Source organism: Diceros bicornis, chromosome 5, assembly GCF_020826845.1.
Source record: "Diceros bicornis minor isolate mBicDic1 chromosome 5, mDicBic1.mat.cur, whole genome shotgun sequence".
Taxonomy (NCBI): domain Eukaryota; kingdom Metazoa; phylum Chordata; class Mammalia; order Perissodactyla; family Rhinocerotidae; genus Diceros; species Diceros bicornis.
Genome location: NC_080744.1, coordinates 80,825,312 through 80,833,368, shown reverse-complemented (window position 1 = coordinate 80,833,368; position 8,057 = coordinate 80,825,312).

Sequence of the window (8,057 nt, the reverse complement as noted above, 5' to 3'; positions counted from 1 at the left end):
CCCCCGTTTCCTCCCCTCAAACCCAGCCCTAGGAAATCTCTAATCTACCTCTGTCTCTATGGATTTGCCTGTTCTAGATATTTCATCTAAATGGAATCATACAATATTTGTTCTTTGTGTCTGGCTTCTTTCACTTGCCATAACGTTTTCAAGGTTCGTCCATGTTGTAACATGTATCAGTACTTCATTCCTTTTTATTGCCAAATAATATTCTGTTATATGAATATACCACATTTTATGCATTCATTCATCAGTTGATGGATGTTTGGGTTGTTTCCACTTTCTGGCTATTGTGAATAGTGCTGCTATGAGCATTCACGTGTAGCTTTCTCAGTGGACGGATGTTCTCTGTTCTCCTGGGTATATCCCTCGGGGTGGAGTTACTGGGTCATACGGGAACTCCACGGTTAACTGATTGAGGAACTAGGACACAGCTGTGTTATTCTCAACTCCAACAACTGCACTCGCACCTGAAGGGTGTGCCTGAAACCAGCCCAGGGGAGGGACAGGGGCGTTGGTTCTCACAAAAGTTGGTTGGCCATTCCTGGTCATCGCCTTCAGACAGTCAGAAACATCTTTCTTAGCAAATTGTTGGGGGTGAGCCGTTCTAACTAATGACACTTTATTACTAAAAAATATTTTGGAGGTTAACATTGTTTTGCTGCTGCTTGAAGCAGTAACTTCACACACACACACACACACACACACACACACCCCACCTCTGGGAATCAGACCCTCAGAATTAGCCATTTAGTTTATTCTCGGTGGGAGGAGAGAGTTAGTGAGTCAGAATGGGAATAAGTGGATTTCTTCCTTCATAAGCAAAGGGAAGTAGCTTTGATCCCCCTTCCCAGGATCGAGGCGAATCCACCGGTTGCCCTGTTACAGCTGATGATGCTTGAGAACCGCAAGGACACTCTGTTGAGCAGTGGCCACTGGGCTGTCAGTGCCCGGTTGTGGATGCACGGCTGCCCCAGAGCCTAGAAAGACCCAGAGCCGGCTGGACAGGCCCTGACGCACCCCCTACACCCCCCATGTGTGTCCTGTCAGCAGGGAGATGGGCTGAGGCCTCTCTGAGGAAGCGGGCTGGGCCTGGCCAGGTGCTCCCCCTTCCCAGTCAGCGCTTAGATGACGGCAGACTTCCAGGTGGGAAGTGCAACATCCTGGAGTCTTCAGGGCCTGTCCAAAGATCCAGATGTTTGGCGCCGACAGCCCCCAAACCTGGGTGATTGAATCTGACACTTTTTTATAGCGTGTAGGCACAGCTGTCCAAAGGAAGCTCGTCTGCGTTCACTCCTTCTCTCCCGGCTCGGGTGTGCTGTGGGTTCTGATTCCGGTAGCCTTTTGGCAGCTCTTTCTCCCATTCTTACCCTGGGAACAACTCGAGAGTCCCTCAATCCCATAAGAAGGGGGTAGACTGGGGGCCTGGCCTATTTGATGGAGGGGCGGGCAGGGGGTATGGATATAATAGTGCTTTGGAGAGGGGGGTCCTGCACTGGATGGGGGTTCAACCAGACAATCTTTGAGGTCACTTTCCATTCTAGGCTTCTAGAACTCTAAAGCCAGTTCAGCAGACTCCCCTCCTAGAACCCAGAAAGAGGCACTTCCTTAGGAGGCCTTACAGGGGTCAGGAGACAGAGAGAGGATGATGGTTAGAAGAGGTCCCAGAGGAGACCCCTGCTTAGTCTCTTTTCTCCTCCCAATTGCCCAGCATCCCTGGGTCCCCATGTGACCCGCTGGACAGACCACCTGCCTTTCCCAGAACACACCGTGCTCTTTGCTGCCCTCCTTCCTTCCTTGGCTGCCTGTGAGCTACAATATCCTTCTTGGCTCAGCTCCAATGTCCTCCCTCTCTGTGGCCTTCTGTGAGTACCCCAGTAGAGCAATTGCTTTCTCTTCCATAAGCCTGGGAACGAGGGGTGCACTTCCATGACAGCATTCATCATCTAGCTTGCCCCCAAGGACAGGGGTGGGGACCATCATCTCCATGGCTTCCTCCCCAGCCCAGAACCCGGAACAAGATAGCAATGTGATAGCTCCATGCAAGTCTGTTGACATGAAATGAAATGAGAATCTGTTGGAGGGCAAAGAAGTGGTGTCGGAGTCAGGAGGAAGGAGCACATAGGAAGAAAGGGAGAGGGGTCATCGGGAGGTGCTGAGGCCGTAAGCTGCGCACCTGCAATTTGGGGACCCTTAGACCTGCATCCTCCGAGGTCTTTTTAAAAAAACACTACAGTGTCAACCTTAAGAATTAGGAGATTACATTTAAAAATCCAGATATCCAGCATCTAATAAAAAAATCAGACAATCCCAGTAAGAGAGACCATTGCTGGGTGGGGGCTGCCCCCTCAGCCAGGCCCCGTCCGACAGCCTTTCCCTCCGAGGTTTCTGACCTGGCCCTGCGGGCACAGAGTGTGCCCCCCCCACCCCACGCTGGGAGGTGCTAAGAAAGTCTTTGCCTTGAGATAGGCCAGATGGAAAAGAACCTTCCCCAAATTTTACTTGGGCCTGACCAGGATTTTAAATCACACCCAGAGCTGCCCTTCAGCTTCCCCAAAGGAAAAGAGCCCTCAGAGTGCAATTCGGAGCAATCCTGGCAGCCCCGGGGGCCTGTATCTTAGGTTCTCTCTGGGCAGACCCGGCTGCAGCTCTGCACAGCGTTGCTTCAATGTTTGCCCTGCTTTCTAGAAAACCAGGGTGGGCGGCCTCCCGGGTCCTCACAGGTATGTGTGAAAGTTGTGACCGTCCCTCAGCCTTCTCCACAGACTAAAAAATCTCGTCCCTTCAGTTTCACTTCCTGCTGATGTCTGTTCATACAAGTCCATTTAATGAAATTTAATTTATTTTAGTTAAAAAAAATCAGTAAGGGTGAGGATGGGGGGGAGGGAGGATTCCAGAGGGGCTCCAGGACACTCGTGGGGGGTGACGATGGGCTCACTCTCTTCCCTGTGGCCATGGGTTCACGGAGGCCCACTTGGGTCTAAGTTGTCAAATTGTGCGCTTGAGAGAGGCACAGCTTGTTATATGTCCATTATCCCCCAATGAAGCTCGTGAAAAAAAAAAAAAAAAAAACAAGAAGCACCACTTGAATTTAGTTAAAAGGTGGATGGCTTCAGCATGGAACCATAAACCTCATTAGCCTGGTGGCTCCAGTTTGGACGGTGTGCTGGGCATTTGGAAGAGCGAGTCAGTAGTGAGGGGCCCAGGGCAGGGATCAGAGGCCCAGGGGCCTGGGCGGGTCCTGGTGCCCCCTGGAAACCCTGCCTTTCTCTCGCCTCTTCCCCCTTGTCCCCTCCTGTCCCCTCAGAAGGAGTGTTCCTCCAATCCCTGGTGGGTATTAACAGCCCCCAGCTGAGGAGGAAACCCCAGCAGATCCTGAGTCCAGAGGCTCCTCTCTGGAAGCAAAAGGCCTGGGGGGACACCCCCCAGCCCCACCCCCAACCCGTGTCCTCTGGGAGAGGCCTGCTAGCGGGGGCCTGCTCCCCACTGCAGCCATTCCCGGAGGCTCTCAGGGCTCTGTTTTTCTTTGCTGAAGCCCACAACGTACAAATCGATAACAAGCGTCTACCAAATATCTTATCTAAAGAAATAAAAATGAGCGGCCTTATACCAGCAACAAGAGGTTAACTCCACTGGGCACTCCTCCTCCCTCCTCCTGCCCACTCGGCCCCCCAAAGGCTGGCGGGGCAGGCAGTGGACCGGCTTGGGTGGTCAGCCTGCCAGGCAGGCCCTCCCCATTCCGGGTACTGTGGGCAGCCTGGGGATCGCTGCTCTCCATCTCCCTAATGAACTCTGACTCTCCTGGAAAGCATTTGTTTGCACAAAGTGTAACTCAGGGAAGAGTGGGCGAGTGGAGAAAGAGGGGTGCCAGGCCCACTGCTGCTGTCCCGAGGAGCCCCTGGGAAGGCAAGGACAGTGCCCTCCAGGCAGGCTTGCCCCTTCTGCAGCGGGGGCTGCAAGAGGCGCCTGGGCTGGGCTCAGGCTGCAAGGCATGCTGGGACCTCCACTGTGGGTGGCCACAGGCCAGAGGGAGCTGATCTCAATGCAGGACATGCCTTTAGCGGAGGGGGCATCAGTCCTCTACCCTGTATCCAAAGGGGCTGGATGCCCTTGGTCTTGTTCTGGCCATCCCAATGGTCCTCAAGGGGTCTGGGCTCCTGGGGGCAGGGGCAAGGGTAAGGAGTCAGTATCCTAATCAAAGGGCAAGAGTGCAGGACATGGGTGCAGCCCTTGGGGTCTTGGGGAGAAGAGGATGACCAGGGCTTGGCAGGACCTGGCCAAGCCGGCAACATTCAGCACAGGAGATCTGGGTCCAGATGCAGATCCTTTGGTCCTGTCCTTGCTCTCAGCTTGTCCGTCCCATCCCTGTACCCCAGCCACTCATCATACAAGCAGGCACATCACCCCATCTGCCCTGTGCCCCCTTCCCAGCCCAGCTCCTGTTTCCCCACTTTTGGACTCGTTTTCTCCTTCTGGACTTGACTCTGAGAACCACTTCTCAGCTTTGAACATTCACTGTCCCATAGACCACAATGCAGCCTGTCCCAGTGGCTACTCAGGTGCCGCCACCAGCCCGGCTCAGCTCTGGACCCAGCCCTGTAGCAAAGGCCGTGCAGATGATGCTCACAACTTCCCTGAGGCCCACAAGGGAGCCCAGTGAGAGGAGAGCCTGGTGGCATAAACTGGACCAGCACCCAGCACACAGCTGGCAGCTCAGTGGCAGCTCAGGCCCCAGCTCACCCCAGGCACCTCCCTACCAAGCAGTGCTGGGGGTCCCCAGTGGGCCCCACCCTGCTCTGGATTAAGCCTAGACTTGGCAGTGGTGGTTGAAGAGGGCATTGGACAGAGCCTGTGGGAACTGGCCTCAGTGACCATTTGGTTATCTATTGCTTTGTAGCAAATCACCCCAAAACTTAGTGGCTTAAACCACCCATCATTTACCACTATTATCTGTCTCAGTTCTGGGGGTCTACTGGCAGTTCTGGCCTGGCTCTTCTCACTCAGGGTGTTTCGTGGGGTTGCAGTAAGATGGTAGCTGGAGCTGGAGTCATCTTGAACAGCTTCTTCACTCACACGTCAGGCAGTCGATGCTGGCTGTCAGCTGGGACACCTCCAGGTGGCCCCTCAATGTACATGGGTTCCTCACAGCATGGCAGCTCGTTTCCAAGGACAAGTGTCCCAAGAAAGAGCCTGGCTGAAGCCATCTTGCCTTTTACAACCTTGCCTCCCAAGTCATGCTGCATTATTTCTGCCTCCTCCTACTCGTCAGACGAGAGTCATTCAGCCTGGCCCAGATACAGGGAGAGGAGAATTAGACTGTGCCTCTTGATAGGAGGCGTGTCAAAGAATATATGAACAGGTTTCAAAACCTCCTGAGTGACTCCCGCTGAGCTTCACCTGGAAAAATAGGGCGTGGAAACTGAGGGCAATTTCCAGGAGTTTATCCTGCCTCATTGCCTATGGGAAGCCCTCCAGAATGTTCTGCTCCAAGCTGGCTCTCCTACTGATGATACTGTTATCATAACAGGCTTGCAGGAGCTCAAAAACGTCTGCTCATAGTGGGGCCAGCCTGGTGGCATAGTGGTTAAGTTCACGCGCTTGGTTTTGGCAGCCTGGGGTTCCCAGGTTTGGATCCTGGGTGTGGACCTATGTACTGCTCATCAAGCCATGCTGTGGCGGCATCCCACATACAAAATAGAGCAAGATGAGTAGAGATGTTAGCTCAGAACCAATCTTCCTCAGCAAAACGAGGAAGACTGGCAGCACATGTGAGCTCTGGGCCAATCTTCCTCACCAAAAGAAAAGAAAAAAAAACCCAAAAAACAAACATCTGCTCATGGGTCTCAGACACTGGAGATTCTTTAATGGGTTTGACTGGCCTTCTCAGTGGGTGCTTGCTCACCTGGGCCGGGGGTCACACACTCAGTTCACAGCACAGTGCTCACCTGTCATGGGGAGGGCAGCCCTGCTGCTCCCAGGCGCCAGTGCCGTCCTCTGGGGTCTTGCCTTTCTAGGGGAGGAAAAAACTTTTCCTCCACCTTGTTAGGTCTATACCTGGAGACATACAAATTAAACTTACAAAAGACATGTTAACAAGAGAAAAAGAACAAGTTTAATTACACGTGCGTGCACAGGACTTCACAAAGAAATGTGACTCAAGGAAGTGCTTAGAATTTGGAGTTTGTACACCATCTTACAAAGCTGGAAAAAGAAAAGACAAAGGAAAAGTGTTTGGGGCCTCTTGGGAGGGTGAATTGTGGTAAGGTAAATATGTGGGGGAAACTCATAGAAGATAACAGATATTTCAGTAAGGTTTGTTTATGCAGATTCAAGTTGGTACAGTCGCCAGTAATAAGTGTGGTCTCCTCTTCCTGGTGTGGGGGAAGGGAGGAGAGCACCTCACAAAGAGAAATTCACGTCCTGCCTTTAGGCAGTCAGGGGAGGGTAGAGAGATTTTTCTGTCTGCTTTTTCTCAATTGCCTTCAGCTCAAAATAATCCTTCTGCCAAAGGGGCACATTTTGGGGTGGCATATTCTGATCCCCTTCCCCTTCCTGCCACGGTGCCTGCGAACCTCCCCACCATACTGCCTTTGCTCCAGGGGAGTGTACACAATTGTGTCTGGGGTCAGACAATGTAGGTGAGATTGCTAGCTTTCCCCTTACCAGGCGTGCACTCTCAGGCAAGGCCAGCCAGCTGCCTGAGCCTGGACTTCCTCTTTTGTAAAGCAGAGGGAATCACAGGGCCTACCTCCTAGGATGAGAGAATATCCAGCACGTAGCAGGTCCTCCATACACATCAGCTAGATGTGTTAAGGATAACATGCACTAGAAAGGGGGCAGTGATGATAACGGTGATTTCTGAGCGTGCAGCACGTCACCCCAAACTCTGGTGGATGTGGTCTCATTGAATCCTTACAGCTCTCTCATTGTGTGGAGGAGGACATGAAAGCTCAGGCCAGGGCCTGGCCCAGGTCACAGAGCCTGTGGCCGTGGCTCGGGCTCCCAGTCCCACATGGCTGCTGCCCTGGGCAGTGCTGCCCTGCCATGGCTCACTAAGACAATGAACCCTGGTGTCCCTTGATGGTGCCCCCAGGCCCCAGGAAGGTGTGGATGGATGGGGGGAGGTTTGCAAAGGGCTGGGGTGGCCAAGGTGGGAGCTCTATGTGGCCAGAGGGTGGTGCTGAGAATTGGGGGTTACTCTGAAGGCAAGGCAAGAAGGGGAGACAAGAGCAAGGCTGGGAGGGAGGCCCAGGGGCCAAGAGAAGAAAGAACCAGAAAAAGGCAGGTAGCTAGAAGGGATGAGATGCAGGGGAAGAGCAGGTTCAGAGAGGTGAACCCCCGAGAGGACAGAGAGAGAGGGCTTGGTCATCCCTGGACCAGTCGGCACATAAAGCTTGTGTGCGCTGCAGCACATGGGAAGCTACAGCTGGTGTGTCTCCACAGCTGGCAGCTCTGTCCAGGTGCCTACTGAGTGGACATCAAGAGAGCAGAAGGAGGCCCGGCCGGGTGCCACGCTGGGTAAGGTGGGCCTGCTGGGAGTCGTGAGGAGCCCGAGGGGGAGAAAGAAAAGGAGGTGGGCCCAAATGTGGGCAGAGTGGGCTCCAGGTTGGTCACTGCACAGAAGAGGCAGTGCCCCAGGCCCTCTGCCATAGAATAAATGTTTGTTTCCCCCAAAATGTTAGATTCTAAACCCCACTGTGATGGTACTTGAAAGTGGGGCCTTTGGGAGGTGATTAGGTCAGGAGGGTGGGGCCCTCAGAAATGGGATTAGTGCCCTTATAAAAGTGATCCCAGAGAGCTGCCTCACCCCTTCCCTCACGTGAGGACACAGTGAGACTTCCCAGCCTCCAGAACTGTAAGAAATAAATGTTTGTTGTTTAAGCCACTTGTCGATGGAATTTGAGTTAGAGAAACTTGAACAGACCAAGGCACCCTCTGACCCAATTTGCTCATGGCCCTTGGGGAGGAGTGTGGGGCCATGGGCACATTGTTCTCAGGTCTGACCATCCCGAGTGTTGGTGAGGGGTGGAGCAAAGGGGGCTCTCCCACTGCCCATG